The sequence below is a fragment of the Tachysurus fulvidraco genome, chromosome 3 (assembly GCF_022655615.1).
Source record: "Tachysurus fulvidraco isolate hzauxx_2018 chromosome 3, HZAU_PFXX_2.0, whole genome shotgun sequence".
Taxonomy (NCBI): domain Eukaryota; kingdom Metazoa; phylum Chordata; class Actinopteri; order Siluriformes; family Bagridae; genus Tachysurus; species Tachysurus fulvidraco.
Window position 1 is genome coordinate 11,626,751 of NC_062520.1, and position 24,819 is coordinate 11,651,569.

General features: G+C 35.7%; 1 protein-coding gene across 26 annotated transcripts in view; it reads left to right on the plus strand.

Annotated features, from left to right (window-relative positions):
* The first annotated feature begins 1,130 nt into the window (after positions 1 to 1,130).
* epb41l3a (erythrocyte membrane protein band 4.1-like 3a) overlaps positions 1,131 to 24,819 on the plus strand; it is a 69,675-nt gene continuing 45,986 nt past the window's right edge. For 6 of the 26 annotated variants that reach the window (XM_047811130.1, XM_047811142.1, XM_047811135.1 and 3 more), the window contains exons 1-2: positions 1,132 to 1,345; positions 12,526 to 15,918. The gene's annotated coding sequence lies outside the window, so the exon portion shown is untranslated. The other 20 variants (XR_007140124.1, XM_047811133.1, XM_047811134.1 and 17 more) reach the window with 13 other exon arrangements.

Below are 24,819 nucleotides of genomic sequence, written 5' to 3' on the forward strand. Positions count from 1 at the left end.
TCAGATTATTATAAAGACGTTATTCATGAATTCATACAATACACAAAACACTTTTGTCTCTTCTTTTCTTACTTCACTAGCCTGGCCACATGTTATCTACCCTGAGCCATGCAAGTTGCTCCTGCTATTGAGCCCCTTCAAGCTGTGTGTCTCTGTCTTATTTCCTTGACTGACTGTTCATTGTGTCTTTTAGTTCAATATAAAGATTGCAGAGATTAGCAATAACTAGATTAACTAGCATAATTAATGTTAATCAATCACAAATACTATAGAAACTTTTATTTGTAGAAACTGCAATTCATTAGACAAGGTTAAGCTGATTTGACAGGTTCTTAGAGCTCTGGTTAATTAAATATAAGTTACTGATGTCTATGCACCTGCTTTTGTATGATATTTAATTGGGGAAAAAAATACACTATAAATTTACAATTTCATTTTAATAGTTTATCAGCTGGCCAACATGTGGGTATTAGAGACTCCAGAGCTCTAAAATCCTCCCAGGTCCATAGTTTGATCCTGAGCTTTGGTTGTTGTCTTTGTCTCCTTTATGGGTTTTCTCCATTGTATCTGATTTCCTCCCACCTCACAAAAACATGCTGGTGGTTGGACTGGCAGTGATAAATTGCCCCAAGGTAATTAGAAGGTAGATATTTACACCCAGTTTTTCAAGATATAATCTAGATGAACTGTAACTCTGACCAGGATAAAGCAGTTAATTCATAGGTGGGTAATTTAACCGATTCTTGATTTAGCTACATATCATACGAAATTTATTATTCATAATTATTTATAATTTTGTACTATAGTTTAAAATATATTTTATTTCTATTTCTTTATTACAAACGGTGTGCATATTTGAATTTATTTTTAGCGTCTTTTTTTTATTATTAACACCATCCCTGTATACATTTAAGTGCAAATTTTCATCATGAGGTTACTGTGGTTACTTTCATGTACTTATTGCACAAACTACTGAACATTATCTGTAAACGCAGGTTCTGAATTTGTTCTGAATGACACCTGAATTAGCCAATGGCGTTCCACCATGACAGACCAACATTATCATAAATGGGCGTGACTTGGAAAGCTGTGCGCGCGAGGCTGTGTTTCAAAAGGGGCGTTCATTAGAAGGCTGGCTTCAGGTTCTGCAGCTACATCACATTCATGAAATATGTGTGTGCGCGCTCGTGTGTGTGCGTGCTCGTGTGTGTGCGCGCTCGTGAGCGTGCATGTGTACAAGTAAGTGGCTTTCGGGTCTCCTTTACGCATGTTGGATACGCATGACGCATACTGGGGATTTTTGGCTCGCTGTGTTTTGGAGTAACCAAACTGAATTTCTGAACAGGTATGTATGTCTTTATAATGCGCCTCGTCCCACATAACGGTTTAGAGGTGAAACATATGTTTGTGCTCTTTAGAATTACTAGGTGTCTTATACAGTATGCTAGAACAGTTTTTAATGACAGTAACATTCCACTCGTTTGTTGTAGTTTCTTATTCAATGGTTGTTTTATTGTTACTGTTATTTGTTGCTGCCATTCAGTGTTTGATTTCCAGCCTTGGTTCAATGCACTGGCTCGCACTCTGTACATGTTTCTCCAATTACAAGCTTTGACAGCAGATATTTTGTTTTAATTTTCATACATTTTCCTATTTGTCTCTTGTAGTTTGTTTTTAATTCAAGAAACTTTATTTCTTTGACGAGGAATGAAAAATCCGCATGAATTCATCTTTCTTAAGAATTTTAGTGCATCTGAAATCATTTTTTTAGCTACTTGGCAATAATTTGAATAAATCGGGGCACCTAAATATGCAGCAAGACATTTTATGGATAAATGAAATGCATTTAAGTTCCATAATCCAATGTTAGCTGCTCAGAATCACTGATCCGTGACCAGTCAGTCTGGAATCTCCACATGTACTGTACACACTGAACCAGTTTTGCTTTGTGCTTTATCATGCTATTGATAATATGGATGTAACCATTAGAACATGATACTAATGGTCAGCAACAATACTCAGATAGGCTATTTCATTCAAGTAATGATTGATTGGTATTAAAAGGCCCAAAGTGTCTCAAGAAAATCTTCAGTACACCATTACAGCACCTCCACCAGCCTGGACAATTGACACAAGGCGAGTTGGGTTCATAGATTTATGCTGTTGGCACCAAATTCTGATTCAATAGACCGGGCTAAGTTTGTCCAGTCCTCACTTGTCTAGTTTTGGTGAACCTGTCAAACAATCATGCCACGGTCAAACCACTGGCCTGTATCTGCGTATTTTTATGCATTGCATTGGTGCCACTTGATTGACTAATTAGATAATTTCATGAATGTGTAAGTGTACACGTGCTCCAAATTAAGTGTTTATTGTGTGTAGTCTCTCAGTACAAAATCTGCAGACTTTTATTTGTTTCATTGCTATATAAGGATAGCTAACTAAATGCTATTATATCAATGTTACCTGACAGTTAATATAAAAATGTTTTATGATTTAATTTCCCATCCCTTTCTATTGTGAACGATCCCGGATCTTCATCGTAACGGATGGATCGACCCTGGATGTGCTGGATGCTCTACATTTGTAAGTACATTTATAAATCACTGAGTGTGCTGTGGTTGGATAAAATCTGAATTGTCATGCCATACCTTCATTGCCTACAGTTTATGTGATGGTATAAATCAACAGAGGCATTTCACACAGCAGCCCCATGTGGGCATCAGTGTATCCAGATGGTTTCCATTTTGGGACGCATACTCATTCACAAAACTCTCCAAGGAAATGTGGGTTACCACGAGGTGTGCTCATGTCAAAATCAAACAGCTTCCACAACAAGCTACTTTCTTATCGGTCAGTCTTTAAATCTATAGCAAATAGTTTTTACAGCTAGGATTAGTTCTCCCCTTTCCCTGCAAAGCAGCATATCCCTTCACTCAACTAATGATGACTGTGACATTTACACAGGTCAAGAGAATGCTGCAAATTTTGTTCACATTTTGTAAGATTTTGTACAGAAAAATGTTAGACTATGCGTGTCTCTGAGACCGTGACTTGCTTTGGGTTTTAACTATTTGCCTGGCTTTTAATCTGCTAAACTCCAGCGTGAAGGATTAAATGCAGCAATTTCTGAAGCCTTACAAATGCACAGATTAAAATCACCCACAGTATGACATCTAACCATTTCTCCATCGACTGTTCTGTGAATGTTTTATTGTGCTTTATCTCATTAATATCAAATGGCCTGCTCCCCCTGTTTAAAATGGTGTTAGGAGAGTATTAAGGGAAACATCAAGTGTTTTTCCAATGTGGACCATTGCATTCATCCCAAGCCCTGAAAGCATCAGCTCTGCATAAAGCCAAATGATTGCTATTGATCAACTGTAATAAATCACAGTCCCCTGATTTACCATCAAGTCATGAAGTACTGTTACAGGAGTGAATCATTATACTTTGCTGTTATTTTACTTGATTGAATACTTTGCTGAAAAATTATACATTTCTCTATTCTGTGAATGCCTGAATGCTGATACGAGGTAGTAAATATTTCACTTATATACTGCAACTTCTGTTGTCTTGATCCTGGTCTCTGAAAACTCAGTGCGTTAATGGAGCATATATGAAGGTTTCAGGTGAACAGAAACAAATTTTTTATTTGGTTTGGTTTTCTGGTGTGTGTATATATATAAATATGAATTAGGTATTATGTATACTTGCAATGACTTTTTAATCTAGGTAAATATATAGTGTTTTCTTAGATATAAAACAGCTATATATTCAGATGTAAAGGTATTCCGTTAGAAAGAATTGTTTATTAGATGTTACACAACAAAAATAATAATAATAATGGATTACTACTTTTTCATTTTTGCTGTAGAATTATTTATATTGAATACAAATGTAATTGATCTCAGCTTCACAGCCACTGTTTGTAACTGTTAGAAAACCTGAATATTGTGATCTGTTATTAATTGTGATATGTCAACTCTGTCAAGTATAATGAGTAATATTCTTAAATGCCCACCCTTAAATGACATATAAATAGATAGATATGCTGCTGTAACTGTTATATCTATCTACAAAATAATATATTAAATCTTAGTGTACATACAGAATGGTTAACAATCAGTGCTATAAAACAAGACATGGTTAAATATTCATTCTTAAGATATAATTACAATTACAACATCAGATCTCACACATAAACACCATAGCTCTCTAATTGTTTCAGTTGCCTAAGGGTTTGTATGATTTATAGATCAGAGGGCACTCATCGTATAACATCGTATTAAAATGCATGACAAGACAACCACCATTTATTTCTAATATTCTGTACAATGCTATTCTATCCAAAAAGGTCAACTTATATACTGTACTGTATACACTTCATCACCTTATTTGCAGCTTGGAACTGAATCAGATAACATGTAGTGTTTTATAATTACACAGTAGCTGTCAGGGGTTTATATGGCTTCCAGCTGTACACAGCGATTGCATTATGTGATCAATGCAGAGTGACTCCATGGGGACAGCATTGACTTTTCATGTCCTAATATTCATTTACTATTAAGTGCCTCTGTTCTTCTAAAGCATACTCTTGTAGCATACTGAGACTGGATGTCATTAGTGATTAAACAAGGGCTGTTTCCAGCTTATGAGGCTTTTTTGCCATGTGTTAATATGTTGTGTATTTAATGGGAGATTTGAAATGCTTGGGGCTTGTATGCATAAAGTACCAAATTTTCTATCCAGAACAGTCATCTACATCAACAGACCTTGGTACTGGTCAAAAACATATCCTATTTTATCTTATTTCTATGAGGAATTATGTTAAAAATTGAAAGTGTGCAGCTTGGTATCACTGTATGTGAATCAAGTCTAAAAATCTTGAATTAACTACTATTCACAAGCTTTACAAGTTTGTGAACTGAGCACTAAAACTATAACAGGAATTTCACTTTTATATGATTGCGGCCATTTTATTTGCTCATTGAAAGCTTACTCAAGTGTCAAGAGATTTGTCTCTTAGATACTCTGAACCGATTAGAGTCTTGGAAATAATGAACAGTTGGAGAACTTATGTTCCCTTATGTCTCTGTCAGTGATGTGTTACAAGCACCCTCAATAAAGGCTGTGTTCTGCATTCATGACACAGCATAGTGAATGTACATGTACATTAAAAATGTAAAGATTGTAGGATTTCATCTAGGGATTACATCTCTTGCTCCAGAATTAAAAAAGCCCTCTTATTATTTGTTTTTGAATTAGCAGTTACTAATCTAACGAATTCAAGGCTGTCTGTGGACACTGGAATGTACAGTTGAGAACTATATCATTGAGAAGTATCTTGCAGTAAATATCATTTTTTGTAATCTTTGTCTCATGGAATATTTCAGGTTCTTTAATCCATAACACGATAATACACATTAATGAAGATATCATAGTATTTGTTGAAGAAACTGTTGAAGCAATTCAGAACATTTACTTTTTGCCTTTTTGTTGTACAGTGCCTTAGGCCAATATCTCTTTACTTGTCACGATTCTACTAGACACTAAACTTATGGTTTGTGGTGTGTGTGTGTGTGTGTGTGTGTGTGTGTGTGTGTGTGTGTTGATGTATTTATACAAAATTACAAGTATCCACCTGCTGTATCTTATAATTTAACGATTATTTTATATTTGTGTTAGCCATGGTGTGTAGAGCAGATCAGTTTGTCAAATCTACAGGGTGCCTGAAAAGGAACTCATCAGCTTGTTAAGGAGCACCTTTGCTTGTAATCAGGAAGCTATTGTTTTCCCATGGGGAGAGAGATTTTGCTTTACCTGGAGGCATCACAACCTTGAGCATCAATCTTTAAACCAAATTCAGCTTTTTGATGTTTCCGTCTATTATTTCAAACAGAGATAACTCACTTTATATAGACACTGAGTATTCTCACTGTTTGGCAGTAAACCATGATACTAAACAATAGGTGGTTATGTACAAATATATATAGTGTATATTTTTCTGTTATGAATCGAATATTATAAAACAACACACTGTGGCATTCTGAGATTCACAGGAGGCTGTGCGATTAAAGGTGGGGTTGCACGATTTTTGAAAGCCAATGTTGACATTTGAAATCACCAAACAAACACGCCCCTAACCCGAATGGGTGTCACCCCTGTTTTGATAGCTCCGCCCACACATACAAACGTAACCCAGGCAACTATTATGGCGGAACCTGCTGGGGCAGCCGGCCGAGGGGATATTTTTATCTGTAAAGGAACTCAATGACTAATATTATGGTAATACAAGTGTGTTTTTGTAGTACTGTGTGTTGGACCATGAAAGGTTTAGCTCCGTTTCGCATGGAAGACGTTCAGTTCTCTCCAGCGCTGGAAAGCTGATCCTATATAAACACTGGTCCTGCTTCTTGCCTTATCGTAAGCCTTTTTTTCGCTTTTTGTTTTTATCCGTCATGTCAAAGTTTCAATCGCTTTCTGCTAATGTCAGACATGCGCACTGAACACTCTCTCCGCCACATATTGACAAGACACGTCACTTTCTGCTCATTGGCTACACGTTTGTTTTGTTAGTCGGCCCAACTCAGTTTTCTGAAACATTTCTCTAACAACGTACAAACCACCATTAAATCATGAAGAAAAAAGGATTTTTACAATTATTGTTAACAAGGATTTTCCTTTCCAAATCTGGTAATCTCACAGACAGATGTATTAAGTGCAGAAAATCATATCTATTCATGTTATAAATGACATGGTTTAATTCCTGAAACTCCGGCACCCCTGAACATTTCATGCAATTATGCAATTAGCTATTTATGTGACAGCAGTGTAATATATAAAATCATGAAGATACAGGTCAGGAGAGTCAATTAATGGTCACATCAAACCTCAAAATGAGGAATAGTGTGACCTTGGTGACATGTTTTTTGGAGCCAGATGGGCGTGAGTAGTTCAGAAAGTCCTGTTTGATCGGTTGAGGTTTACATTTACCATACACCCTTATCCAGAGTGACTTACAACTGAGCAACTGAGGGTTAAGGGCCTTGCTCAGGGGCCCAGCAGTGGCAGCTTGGTGGGCATGGGGTTTGAACCCATGACCTTCCGATCAGTAGCCCAACACCTATAACAAGAATCTGAGGCTACAGTAGTGACTGGATTATTAACAAACTTGTGCCTGCTATATGCCTTAGATTACTTTCCTTTGGCTGACAGCAGTAGAATTCAATGTGGTCTTCTACTGTTGTAGGCAGTCTGTTTCTAGGCTTAGCATGCTGTTGATTCTGAGATGCTTTTCTGCTCACCACAGTTGTAAAAAGTGGTTATTTAAGTAGCCTTCATGTCAGCTCAAACCAGTCTGTCTATTTTCTCCTAATCTCGCTTATCAAGCAAGGAATTTCTGTTTTATGAACTGCTGCTGATTGTGTGCAAAATCCCCTGGCAAGCACTTTATTTTAAAAGTAATTGTTTAACATTTCATTCATTGCACACAACTGCATATTCAGATTTTACTCTCAACAATAGGAGAAACTATTTATCTTTGTTCCAGTAAAAACCCATTCTTGTTTTTTTCATTCTTTTTAACATTAGTGTTTTCTCCCAAAATTATATTTTCTACTAATAATTCATACTATTAATTATTCATACATCTAAAGAGAACTATGAAATTAAGTTCTAAATTAAGCTCTAAATTAAGCTCCTGTGATTGAGCTTAACACATTGTTAAACATTGTGTTGTAGAATTAGAAGCTAATTGAGTGAATAACGGGTGGACTGGTGTTTAGAAATTACATAGTGCATTTACACTAATAGAGAAGAAACGGCTTTGTGCTTATGCATCTGTCGCCTACAGCACAGTGAGTAAAAATAAACATCATTTTGCCTGTCTTTTATCCATGGATTGCTTTCACCCATTACTATCAAGGTACATAGATCTGTCTGCAGTCAGTGATCCCAGTGGGCAGAAGCACAGAGTGTCATCAGTAACATTGTAGAAAGAACCATATTTCTAAAATAACACCTCAGTCTTTTTCTTACTCACTCTCACACACAGACACTCACAAAGTCCTTCCTCTCTTTTATTCTGTATTCATTTATTATCTGATCTTAAGTTCTTTGTGTGTGTGTGTGTTTGAGTATTGTATGTGAATTAATGTGTTGGTGTCTGAAGCAAAGACCAGACAGGCAGCATGCAGAGTATAATGAAATGAATCATCAACACTATCAGGCATGTCATACTACTTTGTGCTGTTTTTTGTTTGTTCATTTGGTTGGTTGTTTTACTTACAGCTGCTTGAGTAACATAATTTTAATAGTACACCTGATATAGGATTTATAAAGAATAAAAACTTTTTAAAATGATTGTTTAATTGACTAAGCAACTATTCAAGCTGTTTCTGTAAAAGGTTAATATATAACATGCAAACGTTTTAATGAGCTCTGTTTGTTATCTAAAAATATCACCTGTGCTCATTTGGCAAGACCGCACCCTAAATTAAAAAAATAATAATAATATAATTCATGTAATATGCATTCATATAACCACAGCTGTGAAACTTTCATAAAGTGCTTGAAATTCCTGGCTTATTTATTTATATGTCTATTTATTTTGTAGTGTGTGTGGCCTTGTGCTGCCCTGTTTATATCAAGGCTTTACCCTGATATATTGGAAATGAAAAGAAAAGCAAAAATATTTTGCACAGCATGATTATAAAATTTAATAGTTTCTATTTGCTGCAATATGGTCAGTCTTCCCAGAATAGGCTTCAGAAATATTATGACTAAGTAGTTAATGAAGATGAACTCAAGATATTGGTAACAAACAGCAGCAGCAAAGCAAAAGGTTGACAAAAAGCATATGAAAAGCTCCCTAATAAGGACCTGAAGAAATATAAACCCCGGGTTAAAATGAGTAAATAGGAACTAATTAAACATAAAATAAAATGTCATTGCATAATGGTCTAACAGACACTTGTTGCTGTTAATGTTACAGTTTGACACCACTTGTAATTTGCAACAATCTTTATAATTGCTCTAAATGTCTTTCCTATGAATCTTTTGTTCTCAGTATTTCACAAGTGCTGATTAAATCATATTATTCTTTTACAATATTTATAGCATATGATTTAAATATTCCAGCTGTAAATGTCAGTCGATTACAGCTTTTATGTGAGGCAACTCTACTTTTCTGCTTTCTGCTTACATGCAAGCAATCCACAGAACTATACTCACTTCTGCAGTACAAATTTCCATTAACCAGGCATAACGGCTGAACTCGAGGTTTCTGACCCTACACCAACCCTGATACATTAAAGCCAAATGACAGATTGTGTCTTGGCTACAGTGAAGATAGAATGCAAACATTTATGGCTATCCAAATCCTATAGATTCTTTTTCTCTTAACCTCATGAGTACACACATTACAGAGGTAAAGGGAGCGTTTAGAGCTCCTTTTCTCAAGAAATTAGAACTGCATAAACTAGAGCAGCTCCCAAGCCTGCAAACTGACATCATTACTGAAGAATCAATTAATATGCTCGTTGTTTCAACCAGTGGTAGTAAAAAGTCTAGAAATGGTGTCTTATCCTGATAACCTTCCCTAAGCCCCTTAGTCCAGTGCTGTCTAGGGAAATCACCTGACAGGGTGACGTACAGAGTAATGTTTTTGGAACTTTGAAATTAACCTTTTTTTTTTTAAAGAATATTGATGATCTCCTTCTATCTGCTTTGTATGCATTCCAGTAAAGCGCCTCTGAGGTAATTTAACATTCATGAAAGTTAATGGAACATTTACAGTAGTATGAATAAAACATGACAGATCCCAGAGTCAGCTGAGGTTGCCAGGCTTTTTTGCCCATGGAATATTTGTTCATTCCTTTAATGACATTTATGTGTTTTAAATGGTTTTGATATTACACCTTGTTCAGTCTTTGGGCTACCTAGTACCTTCATTATATATGCTAGAATAGTGTTTGACAAGTAATTTGTCTGGGGAAAAAATATTGGGCTAATATTTGCAGTTTTTGTTCATTAACCCGAGCCAGTGCAGATACTAGCATTGCCCATTCCATGACCGACTAGAGATAGTGGGGTTTTAAAGTATAAGAATAATTTGCATGACCCCAGTACTTGCAGTCCACGGATCATTTACCCTAAAGTAAAATGCTATATGAGAATATCTGATAAGATATCAAAGCTTTTTAATCTTTGTGTACTCACAAAGACACACATACACGAAATGAGACAAGAATATGGACTTGAGAACATTTTGTTTCAAATAGCTTTTACTTTATCACTTACTGCTTGGGTGTGAGGTTCTTAAAATGGCATACACCCTAAATGTGTGTTTGCCAGCTGGAATTTGGAGTGACATGTCATCTGAAGCTTGCCCGCACCCATTCAGTGAACTGTGACATTTCATTCAACATGGCAAAGTACTCAGCAGCAGATACTTCTATCACTGCTATATAGACAACAACAATGATTAAATTATGCTGTATTTCTGCAAATCTACACGTTTAATGTTAGGTGCAAAACTAACAGAGTTGAAAACCTAGATAAATAAAGGAGATTGTCTAGAATAGGACTGGTAGACTGATCATACACCTCTCTGGCTTCATTACATATAATTCTTCTTAAAATCTGACTTTTTTTTAATGAAAAACATATGCTCTAACAGTGTTTAAATGTTTTAAGTTACATTTTTACAAAAAAAAGACAACAATAAAATTGCAGGTTTTTATGAAAATCAATCAACAAGCAACAATATTTTAGATTTTGAGGGAAATAAAAGGAACTAGTTCTTAGTTAAAGAACCTCATGCCTATAATAAGGCACTCTGTGGTGTTTTTGGGTAAGACTTTAGCAACTTTTATTTTGCCATTTTGTTCCACTTTTCCTTTCAGAAGGCTCCAGATCTAACAACCTGTGTGAATCACTTGGGTGTTTCAAGTCATTCCACCATTCCATGGGTTTTTGATAGGATTTGGTTTGAAGATTTGTATATAGGATTTATAAAGAATAAAAAGTTTTTAAAATGATTGTTTAATTGACTATTTAAGTTGTTTCTGTAAAAGGTTAATATATAACATGCAAACATTTTAATGAGGTCTGTTTGTTATCTAAAAATAGCAGCTGTGCTCATTTGGCTAGACCGCACCCTAAATTAAAAAAATAATAATAATATAATTCATGTAATATGCATTCATATAACCACAGCTGTGAAACTGTGCTTGAAATTCCTGGCTTATTTATTTATGTGTCTATTTATTTTGTAGTGTGTGTGGCCTTGTGCTGCCCTGTTTATATCAAGGCTTTACCCTGATATATTGGAAATGAGAAGAAAAGCAAAAATATTTTGCACAGCATGATGATAAAATTTAATAGTTTCTATGATATGTGCTGCAGTATGGCCAGTCTTCCCAGAATAGGCTTCAGAAATATTATGACCAAGTAGTTAATGAAGATGAACTCAAGATATTGGTAACAAACAGCAGCAGCAAAGCAAAAGGTTGACAAAAAGCATATGAAAAGCTCCCTAATAAGGACCTGAAAAAATATAAACCCCGGGTTAAAATGAGTAAATAGGAACTAATTAAATATAAAATAAAATGTCATTGCATAAAGTTTCTAACAGACACTTGTTGCTGTTAATGCTTTTGTTTATTGCAATGCTGGAAGGAGATATTTCTTCATGTTCATGTTAAGCTTAACAAATCTTTAGACCTGCTGCTAATTGTTAATTCTATAGATAATATACTAAAATGTATCTAAATAACAATACTAGCCCTTAGTAAATAATGTATAGCATTGATCTAGTAGAGATGATCAATGTCATATGATTTACATTTGTGTTGTATGTGACAAACTTTTTATTAAACCTTAAAATGAGAAAGCTTTAATTAAATTGCAGCTAAATAACATGTTAGCAACATGGTAGTCCAATTGTGTAGGTCTTGTAAATGTAAATGTCAGCTGTTCAAAAGCTGTTTAAAGATTTCTTTCCCATTAAACATCTGTACTTTACTCAAACATGAGTACAACTATTATAGAAAGTAATAAATGTGCCTTCCCTGGTAGATTCAAGAAGGTTTCAATTCAAGAAGGTTTAAAAAAAAAGCACAAAAACTTAAAAAAAAAAAAAAAAGCTATAGCAAAATCAAGCATTTATGTCTGCAACAATCACAGAAAACTCTTGCTGGGAATGATAATCATATTTATTGCGAATACAGTGTCATATGTAACTACATGTACCACTGGCTAGTATGAGGCATGAAACAAACGGAATATTAACAGGATTATTAAACTACAAAAATTATAGAATGTTTACCTAAGAAGCACACAATAAAATCTAGGATTCCTTTTTATGAAGTCTTTATCTGCCTTTTCTCTTTCGTCAATGTTTTTTAAAAATTTTTATTTTTATTTATGCATATATAGCCATAGACATAGAATTGTGAACACCTGACTATCACATCCTTATTTTGGATATTGACAAACTTGTGTATCCTGCACAGAACTCAGACTCCAACCATACTGAGCTCCTTTGGGATGAACTGGAATGTCAGCTGCTTGTCCCTGGCCACTGCACTCAACATCAGTGCCTGCCCTTGAATGAATACAGATCCACATAACCACACTCTGATTTCTACTGGAAAGCCTTCACAGAGGAGTGGGGGTTATTAAAGCAGCAGAAGTGTACTAAATCTTTTTACAGGATGTTCAACAATCAAATATGAGTGTAATGATCAGCTGTCCACATACTTTTGTGTAAATGATAAAGTGCCATTTCACATCAGATAGGTTATGTAATGTTCTACTTTAGGTCAGAAATGTTTTTCATGAAAAGAATCCTTTATAGGTATTGTGAATCAGACGTAGAAATAATTTTGTCCTTAATAATAGCTTTGTAAAAGGTAGTAAACTCTACAAAGGCATTTCACACACTTACATTCTTCATTTTCATTTTGCTGCTCTGTTTACATAATTTGCTGAAGAGCACCTAGAACTAGGTTTCTGCTTAATGACTTGATTGACCTACCTAGCACATCAAAATCAGCCAAGCAGAAAATTAATTTAGTCGCTCCAGCTTCTATTTACTCTATTAGATTATTGTGTTGCATATGTTAATGAGTGTCGAGAAAACAATAAAAGCCTTCCAGAATAACGCTTGAGTAACTGATAGAGCCCTATACCTCCAAGAGTTCTTCTAGATGGCTTTTCTAGAAGGAGTTTCTCCTTAAAGCTTACTAAGAGAAACTTTACTAAGTAATCTCTAACTCATTGCAGGACGTAGGGTTCAAGGCAGTTATTCACTTAGGTCAGGATGTTGGTCCATCACAAGTCACCCTCACATACACCATCCGCTTCCATTATGGTATTTATTGCAAGTACAGCACAGTGCCTCACTACTGTACATATGCCCCTGGCTGTTGTAGTGGTGAAATAGAACATAGAATATTAAACTACCCAGTGCTTTAAGGTATAAAATATATCTAGGCCCCTTTGTTCCTGGGTGAAATTGGATAGTTTTGGAATTGTCACAAAAAACTTGCAGAGATGGATGCAAATGCAGGTAACAGTTCAAAATACAGTCAGAGGTATTTTTACACTCTGCCACCAGTAAAACACTCCTATTCAGTGTCCTTGAGTAGTGTGAGTAGACATGACTTAGCTAACACAAATATTAAAGAGACACAGACTCATCAGCATGCACAGCAAAGAGTGCCAAGATGGCCATGGACAGAGGTTAGGGAGAATGGGAGAAATTAGGGGAGAGAATGTGTGAGAGAGCATGTGATCAAGGGAGGAAAAAAGAGTTTGGTAAGGAACTGGAGGGTTATTGAAGGAGAAATGGAGGAGAAAACTGACATACTGAGAGCAACAGAGCAGGGGGGAGAGAAGTGAAAGATGTCAGTGGAACAGAAAGATGTCTGGGTGTAGTCCACAGCTGAATATTACAAGTACAAAGCAGGAGAATTTTATTACTGCAGCTAAGCCTAAACCACAGTTTATGGGACTGTGGATCGACAGCCTCTGTTCAGGCAGCATATCATATATTCAGTTACTTTTAAAGGTGCACAATAAAAGTCCAGTAGCATTTCTAAAGCACTTTAATCTTTTCAAGGTATTAATTCATCAGGTTCTTTTACAATTTATCAATGTGTTTAACCTTGTTCATGGCTTGCTGTCTTTTTAGATTGTCTGTGGCTGGCAGTAATGGTTAAAAAAAAATGCATGTCCTTGTCCTTTTATGACTGGTTCAAACCTTTTACTTATTTTTCTAGTCTCATATAGTTAGTCACATTGTTAGATGTTTTTTAGTCAGGAAGCTCAAAAGACTGAGAAGCTAAGGAGATAAATGGCATCAAAATATAAAGAAAAAAATAAAGGCCATAACTGTGATTACATTTTTTAAATAGATTTTTGTATGTTTTTATTGTTTACATATCAAGGAGAAGGTGTAAGTAATTAAACAGACTAAAGTCCAATGAGTATTACACGTTATTGTCTTTACTGTTTTCTGATTTAAACTTGAAATGTATACACCTACTAGTTCCAATATTCTTAAAGATGTTGTTTGAATTTATGTCCAAATTAAAAATAGCCCAGGTGGTAAAATATTTCCTCTGATATTACTGATACAGTCTAGTTACATTACAGAGTAGCTGAAGTAGTCATACTTAATCATAGTTAGAAATAAGAAGTTAGCTGAACAAACATATTTCCTAGGCTAGAACACCTGAATGCTACAGTAGTTCAAGTTTGTGACCTTTCATAGTGATGGCCATTTAGAGACGCCTCTTTGACTGATTTGTTGGATTTTGGTGACCCACATTTTGCTATTTTCTATTTTCTGTTGTGGTTAAACATTTTGACATCAGCTCAGCTCAATGCCAAGCTAAATAAATACAACAAGGTTAAAACTGCATCATAATGTGACCAGGATTGTGAGATTACCAGTGCTGTAAACTGACAATGTCATTATTCAAATTGAACAGATATTGTGTTCAAAACAGATACAAATACAGACAAGAATAGCAGAAGCACGTATTTGCAAGTGGGAATTATTCATTTCATACAGGGTGTGAGTGTTCTTGAGATATTAAGCTCTTAGGACAGAGAAAGACCTAAATTTAAGGGCAGCAGGATGCATTTACAGCATCCTGACTGACTACCTGGTCAGGATCACAGTGGTTTAAATTAATAACTGCACCTCAGTGCAAATGTGGCTACAGATATGAACATTGGATGTACTGAAAAGATGCAGATCATGGCTTTTCATTACACCTCTACTATGAACAAATAGTGAAACAAATTCACTGTACTTAAAAGGAATTACCTAACAGACAGCACACTTTATCACATTCGACACTTATGTTGATCACTCGATTATGTCTTTAATTATATATACTCATTTTGAGCTATTGTTCATTGAAATGGTGCTCTGGTAAAAACAGACAGGGCTGTGCAGGCACACTTTAGACTCTGTTAGGGTGACTCAGCTAATTGATTTAACTCTATGATTAAGAATTAGTGCCATTAAATGCAGAAGTTTGGAATTTTGTGCAAGTTTAAGAGAAAGAAGTGACTAGTTAGTTGTATGATTGGGATTATTTAGTTAATTGGCAAGAATCAAGGGATCTGTTAGGTCTCTCCTCTCCCAGCATGCTGCACTGTCCCTGTCCGTGTGTGTGTGTGTGTGTGTGTGTGTGTGTGTGTGTGTGTGTGTGTGTGTGTGTGTGTGTGTGTGTGTGTGTGTGTGTGTGTGTGTGTGTGTGTGTGTGTGTGTGTGTGTGTGTGTGTGTGTGTGTGTGTGTGGCCAGTGAGTTGGGCTGCTGCTGAGAGCAGGGAGAACACGAGGAGGCTGTGCACCGGGAAACTGCATCACATCACACGCCATTCACTGAATAACCGGTAAATATGAGCATCTGAATATTCCCGTGTTCCGTGTTTTAGTAAGTGCAGGTTGTAAATGCAGGAAGACGCGTTAATAATGCGCGGAGAGCTCAAAGCGAGATCTTAGCATCCCAGCCTACAGTATAGCACGAATAACCTTCTGGAAAAAAAACGACAACCATAAAATAAGCTACAGTAAGGCAGGTTATTGTGTTTCAGTAGCCAGGGACATAGTAAACGTGCACATCACATCCAGGCTTGTGCATCGTTTACATTTCAGTACGCGTTCTGGCGGACATTTACGCGTCGGGAAGGTTAAAATGAGACGTGTCCATTTTTAGCAAGCTTGTGATGAAGATTTTATATGGCTTTACAGTCGGCCGATGGGATGCGCGGTTAGCTGGATGTACTGATGTGCTTTAGGAGTGACATATAAGCTTCCCTGGTTCTGTTTTGGTTTATACTGGGACAGCTGATGACTTGCGTTAAGTTGCCGGCCTTCTTCCCCTTTGCTTCTGCAATGCGGCGGGTGTGGTTTAGTTTTACAGCACTGTGCTTACACTGTACATCTGCCCTCAGTTATCCCGACTGATCCTAGCCGCAAATGTGCCCCTAATTCCTCGATGTCACTGATTGTAAGTCCTTTAGATGCTGTAATATACACTCTTATGATACCCAGCAGTGACACTGACCAGAGCCAGGTGCTGATTTTTAGGCCTAGAGCTGCTTATTTATTCTGGTGTGTTACATACAGAGCTAAAAACACACTGCACATTCAGCACTTTACCTTTATGTACATGCTCCACTTTACTTTTCATTTCTATTTGTATTTGTATCCCTGTACTTTTAGGGGAATGCAACTGTTGCCTCTCTGTCATTTTTAGTTTTAATAAAATGCGGCTTTATTTTGTTTCCTGTGTCATCATTACTCGCAACACAAATACAGAAATATTGAAGAAGTATATTACCCGGTCATTTAGTTTCTAGACACACCCTACTGCATGACTCGGAGGAATCAATGGCATCAGCATTAGACTAACTGTAGTGAGACCATATCAGGCATATATGTGTATAAGGAGCTGTGTTTCATACTCTTACTTTGTGTTACTGTTAGAATTAGTCATTTATTGAATCGTGTTATAAGAAAATTATAAGACGATTGAGAATTAAGGAAATGTAGGTTTATATGGGATCATTCAGTAGACATGGTATTAAGAGATAAATGATCTGATCATGTTTTGATCAGGTTTTTTTTATGTTTGCCTGTCAATGGAATGCACTTAATGTTATATTGTTATTATATTATTAAAATGAGACGTTGGAGTTTAAATTGTACAGTAATTTGTACAGTACACTGACACTGTTCCATTGCTTTACAACCTTTCTTAATAATTTATTTTATTAAGTTTATATTTTTTGCCCCAAAAATATAAAATTGCTTGGAACACAGTATAATTAGCTGGTTTACTCTTTAAAGCATGGCATATCATACAGCTAAATATCTAAATAAACAAATAAAGTTATTGTCATATTTTTATTCTTAGAGCTTAAGAATAAAACGTAAACCATATCTGGGGTTCAGATGTAGGCTGGTGTAAGGAACTGTTCTACAGCTCTATTGATATGTTTCTGTATGGAAGAATGATGATTTTTAACAAAAGCTTTCTTTTAACATTCAGTGGGAGTAAAATTAAATTTTTGGTTGAAAGTTTACCCTTGATAAATAATTAAATTATTGCTACTCTAGACTTGGGGTTCAGACTCTCACTGACAATTAAAGGAAGAGACAGGTAGGCAGAGAAAGAGACAGAGTGATCTGCACAATAAGATTTATTTACTTTACATCTGTGCTTTGCATTATCCTTGAAAAACTGTGTTGTCTCTGTGCTGTATATGAATGCTGTGTTTCACAGTTAAAGATGGTTAGCATCAAGCATTAGTAAGGCCATGTATGAGAAGTACCTTAAAAATATAATGGGAATCAAGTATAGAGTAGATCTAATGAAACAAGGGCTCAATAACCTTGTTCATCATACAAAGCAAACACTTTATATATTAACACATGGTAGATAGAACAGCTGCTAATTGTTATGTTTTATGTGTTATATGTGTTACACCTGTATTACATGTGTGATGTGTTACGTCTCTAGTCATGAGTCATGAATGTATATCTTGGGAAATTGCTACTCAAAGTTTAAAAAATATCAATATTTCTACTAGTAATAATAATAATAATAATAATAATTATTATTATTATTATTATTATTATTATAAAAACAGGTAGCGCAATAATAATAATTAGGACAATTATAGTTCTCAGAAAGCGCATACCCATTTATAAACATCAATATACAATATAAAATATGGTGTTAATATTTAAAGATGACTTTTTCTTCACAACATTAAAGCTCTTTGTTTCAAAGAGCCTGTTTGTGACATTTCTGAAGGGCAGCCACATCAGATATGTGCCCTGTCTGCAGGATGACTTAATCAGCTGCAACATCAGAAATTTCACTTTCATGGAAATTTCTGCTGAATCTTTTCTCACTCACTTGATCAGTTCAGTGGCTGCTGTTGGTTAGACTGGAGAGCTCAGACATTACACCTTTAAGGAGTTACACATTCTGATGCTAAAATTCTATGGATGTGGCATCTAGCAAATTCATTGTTTCACTCAGCAGCTGATACAGCATTTTCCAGTTTTCTTTCATAGCACTTGATTTGAGGCCCAACATTGCTTCACATGGTAACATTAGGACATTTTCTACTGTATATAGTTCTGAAAACTAGTTTTCTGAACCTAAAATATATTTCCCTTTCATGTATAACTTTAAAGCATTCATTTTCACATTTGATTACTTCAAATGTGACAGGAAGGAAAAAATTTCATTGCAAGTCACTAGTCTAATTTACTTATTGGAAAATTACATTGCTGCCAAATTTTAGGTAATTAAGTAATCACATTTATTCCACACGAAGAGAAAGAGCCTGGTGGAGGCTGCTGATAAAGTGCTTATAAAACTCAAAGTTATTGGCAGTATTTAAACACAAGCCTCATCTTTGTCTTTTAAACAGATTACATAACATGAAAATTAAAATAAATAAAAAAATAGTTGTGAAAATATTTGTGTTTTTCTTAAATTAGATATGTATTAGATAAAAAGTATAGAACTAAATAACTTTTAAGTAACTAAATTCTGGAAAACTTTTACGCAATTATTACAAAGTTATACATCCAGACAAAGCGTGTTGTTAAAAGCACTAGTCAGTAAGTATTTTTTGTTTTCTGTTGCAATAAAATTGACCAGTTCACATGTATTATTAATGCTTGCCATGAATAAAACAAATTCATCTCCACAACAACAACCATTTCCAATAACTGGGATGAATCAGAGTTTTGGTTGAGCCAGATCTGACACAGGAGACGAGAAATGCACTTAAACATTACAGCAACATGCCTAAATATAATAATCCCAGTATATTCCAAAGTAGTCTATAAAGCAGAGTTAAACAAATTTAGTTTTTTGAAATCATTAATTAGCTGATGCTGTTGATGAGAACAGACAGAGAAATTGTTTATTTATAACCACTTAATGGAATTGCTACTGTGCATAATTATGTGTCACAATCCATGCAATGTTAATAACATGAATTAAAGATGATCATATTCATAAATTGTTAATACAGTTTGCCTTCATGTTCACTTATGTTCTTACAGAGAAAAAATCAATTACTTCTTCAGGTATTGATATTTTATTTACATTAACACAGATATATCAGGCTGAGATCTAGTCATAGATTTATTGTTGGTGCATTGACAAAATAATTTAATGTTATTTATAAATTATACCACAGAGCTGTTGAATTCTCAAATCAGTTTGATCATGACATGTTTATAAATTTTCTACATTAGCAGCTCTGATATTAGTCATTCAAATAACAGGTGTATATTTATATACTCTTTATATTTTGTCATTATTTCTATTGAAACAAATGAATCACATAGCCTTGCAGATGCACTACATAATTTAAACTTAAAAAAATAAATAATTTGTTGTATAACAATGTACTGTATAATTGTTAATTTGGTAAAGCGTTGAGATGCTACTGACCATTTCCTTAACAATCCATCTAGTTGTTTTTGATTATTTATTATTCTTACAGAGCTCTAGTGAATCTGTAACATACTGTATCTAACTAAATTATTTACATTAGCAGAACTTACTGAGAACCTGTCAGACACCTGTTGTTCTTGCAACCTGGATGTCCTATTATTGTTTATATCTGAACCCACAGTTCATTTTTCAATAGTATTTCTTATTTATCTATACTGTATACTATTATATAACATTAATCTTAATTCATTCTTATGAAGAATGGGTAGTATATATTTTGTACATACTATCAGCAAGAAACATTCCCAGGTTAAAGGCAGGGTCTCCGATTTTTGAGAAATGCTTCAGAAAGCTGAGTCGGGCCGAATAATAAACAAAAATCAAAACAAACGTGTAGCCAATGAGCAGAAAGGGGCGGGGCTTGACAATATGCGGCTGCGCATGTGTTACATTAGCAGAAAGCGGTTTTAACATTGACATGGAGGATAAAAACAAAGAAAGCGAAGAAAGTCTTACGATAAGGCAAGAAGTTGGACGTGTTAATATAGGATCAGCTTTCCAGCGCTGGCGAGAACTGAAGGAGCGGGAGGTATATTCACAGATTGGAGTTTCAAGTTCAAGTTCAAGTTTATTTGTATAGCACATTTACAAACAGCCACACGGCTGACCAAAGTGCTTCACAGTTCGTTTGACATTTCAGATACACTTAAAAATACGCACATACACAATAAGGTAGTTCAAGAAACTAAAATAAGAATTATTTAAAAAAAATAAAATAACCAGTTTAAAAGAAAGTAATATAGATATAAACCATAAGATATAACAGACATAAAATCCTAGGCAATCATGAAAAGGCTAGAGAAAACAAGTGGGTCTTTAGCATGGACTTAAAACTAGAAATGGTGGGTGCCATCATAATCTCTAGTGGCAAGGACTTCAATAATTTAGGACCGGCCACAGAAAAGACACGCTCACCTCTACGCTTGAGCCATACACGAGGGACAACCAACATAGCCTGGTCAGATGAACGAAGACTTCTAATAGGAAAGTAGGGATGAAGAAGTTCAGATAGGTAGAGAGGAGCGGTATTATGGAAAGACTTACTGACAGAGAGTAAAATCTTAAAATCTATCCTCTGAGAAATCGGCAGCCAGTGTAGAGATTTGAGAATGGGAGTGATGTGTTCATATTTGCGACAACTAGATAGAAATCTGGCAGCAGCATTTTGAACGAGCTGGAGATGCGTAATCTGAGTTTTAGATATATACCGCAATATAAAGAGTTACAGTTTCCCGAGTCAAAAACTCCTGGCCTAAACGCTGTTACTACACAAATAATACCTCTCTTCTATTGTAGTAATGTAGAGAGGCAGCTACAACCATGTTTTGTGTAGTGACAGCATTTAGCTCAGCAGTTATTGACTCAGGAAATTCAACTTTACTTAAGATGCGAGGCGCTCTTTTCCTTCTCGATAGGTGAGTAACGTTGGTTTTGCTTTGTTTCACAGAACTAATATATGCCGTTCTTTGCATGATTATGCTTGTGTGTCATTTTTGCTTGTTTGTTTATCTGCAATCGTATTGCTCTTCCCTTCAGCTATGATAAAGACATTTCTTTCCATTAGTTGCCTGGGTTATGTACGTACTGCATGTGTGGGCGGAACTATAAATACAGGGGTGGGACCCATTTGTGTTAGGGGCGTGTTTGTTTCGGTGATTTCAAATGTCGACAGTGGCTTTCGAAAATCGGAGACCCTGCCTTTAAGAAAATACACATTTTATGATTTTTTGGGATAAGTCGGTTAAATAATTATTGTTAAAATTAAGTGACCTTATTTTGAGTTACTGTCTCTGATGAGTGCCTGCAAATGTTCTACTATTGTCTGCATAGGCTTCCTTCCGGTTCTCAGGTTTTCTTCTCCTTTGCTGGGTCTATATATGTGCGAGTATGAGGTGCCCCATTATAGATTGGCATCCCATCTTGGGTAAATTCCTCAGGCAGTTGATGCAGGAATAGCCTGAAGATCATGACCCTGACCGGGACCATATCTTCTTTTCCCTTGGAGGACCTGACAAGTACAGTTTAGCTGTCTGATGAAGTCACCGAAACTCATTAACAACATTGCTGATACTGAGTTTATCGGCATATTATCACATTTCTTTAAGAGCTGTTGTATTTTTGCTTAAAACGGTGCAGCTCTCATATTATTCAATGTCTACCTACTTTTTCTGGTTCCAGGAATGATTTCTGAAAGCTTGGAAATGCTGGAAATGCTTTAAGGCAGGCTTATCTTTAATTTAACTTTAATTTATTTAGTACTATTTTCAGTTTGTATCAGAAACCATTCTTGTACTTAATCCTTTTAATCTGCCTGCTAATACACCCTCAGGTTGTATTTTTCTTACACTCAGCTTTCTAATCTAATGGGATAACATGTCAGTAGAACAGTACGACAGAAAATGCTGCCTAACTATGCAAAGCTATGCTTTCATTGGTATAAATGCATGTATGTGCTCCAAAGTAAATAATAAGGTTAACAGTGTTATTCCAAAAGAACCGCTTTCTTGTGCTGCAGGGTGAGAAAGAAAGCTCAGTCTGAGAGTTCACCAGTATAAAGGTTCTTATTTTTTGCTGATCATTTAACTTATTCTGTAATATCTCTCCATATATTTCCTTAAGTCCTGTTCAGGTAAGAGATGTACAAACCTTAACTTGAGTGGACTGAATCATCTTCTCTCAAGGAACACAGGAGGCACATTTAAAGAGGGACCAAAATGCAGAATGGTGTAGTGGGTAATTTATTGGAAGCTCTTGCAAGCTCAGTCTGGTCTTGGCTTTTTTCTCTAGATAAAAGCTTAAGGGGGAGAGATGTTTGAAGAGCTTTGGGGCTAAGCAGCATGGTAGCAAAGAAAAGATCATTTAAAAATTAATTATCGTTGTAGGATTTTATCCATTTATTTATTGATTTATTTTCATTAAAAAAAACATCTAAACATTTCCGACTTTGACTGAAGAAGAATGTATTGTCAGACCATCCTAGTTGGTGATTTGACACTAATTATCACCTCATCAGTGGTAGTACATAACCTGAGTTGCAAGCTGGCTGGGGCTTGTCAATGAGGTGCTCAAATTAGCAACGCAATTACCTTAAGGATCTGACTGTTCTGACATGTTCATTTACATACCCAAGCTCAGTTCACCAGATACAGAATTAACAGTTTCAGAGTATGAAAGCAAACATAAACATGCCAACAACTCAGAAATTAAACAAAAATCACATACATAGTATATATGAGGAAAAGGACTTAGCAATGATTGATCAATTTATTTTAAATATAATGTACGTTTGAAATCAGTTTAAGTCTAGTATAATAATATATAGTAATAGTATAGATTACATATCATAATATATATCCATCCATAAATGGAACCATAACCTTTATTTATAGTGCAGTCCAAGTTCACAGTTTACATAGGATAAGATTTACATGCACAGGGTTTGGACTTAATAGTATTCATAGATCTTGAGCTATTTATAGTAGCATGAGTGTATGTTTTCCATCCTGACCTGCAAGGTACTTCAATATGTCGTTCTGGGTAGACTGCAAACTGCATATAGGAGAAACACGGAGCATTCACTCTGGTATTGCATTTACATTATTCAAATTGTGCAGCACACTGTAAACGATCAATGTTAGAGCAATTATGTTTTCAGTCTTATTCTCAGCGACAGGTAGTGCTTTCATCTCGGACCATGACATAAAATGAAATGCCGTATTTTATATTGTTTAGAACTATAAACCACTCGGTATGATGCATGCAGGAAAATGTATACTTGATGTGGTTGGGGGATAATTATCCACCTAAAAGTATAGTCCTCGATTAACTGTAGTCTGTACACACTCGCCGACCATTGTATCAGGAACACATGTACGTTCATTCAATTATCCATTTATGTGGCAGCAATATGGCTTATTGGGTAGCACGTTCGCCTCACACCTCCAGGGTCGGGGTTCGATTCCCGCCTCCGCCTTGTGTGTGCGGAGTTTGCATGTTCTCCCCGTGCCTCGGGGGTTTCCTCCGGGTACTCCGGTTTCCTCCCCCAGTCCAAAGACATGCATGGTAGGTTAATTGGCATCTCTGGAAAATTGTCCGTAGTGTGTGAATGCGTGAGTGAATGAGAGTGTGTGTGTGCCCTGCGATGGGTTGGCACTCCGTCCAGGGTCTATCCTGCCTTGATGCCCGATGACGCCTGAGATAGGCACAGGCTCCCTGTGACCCGAGAAGTTCGGATAAAGCGGTAGAAAATGAATGAATGAATATATATATATATATATATATATATATATATATATATATATATATATATATATATATACACACACACACAGTATAAATGTCACAAAATATTGCCAGTCCAACCTGAGGAGCTTAAGTTAATGTTTATGACAAGCATCACAATAGAGATAAAAATGTGATCGCAGTGGCTTTGACTGTAGCGTGGTTGTTTGTTTCCAGAAATGCTGGTTTGACTCTTTCAGAAACTAGTGATCTCCTGGGATTTTCACATACACAAGTGTAGTGTAAAACAAACAAATAATCCAGTGAGTGGTGATTCTGTGGGCAGAAACATCTTATTCATGAGACAGGTGAGAGGGAAATGTTCAGACCAGTTTCGGTAGACAAAGGCTTTTAATAAGGGTATTATTAATCCAAATATCCACTCTTTATGATAATGGTGAGCAGAAAAGAATCTCAGAAAAGACAAAACGTCAAACCTTGAAGTTTACACTGGGCACAGCCT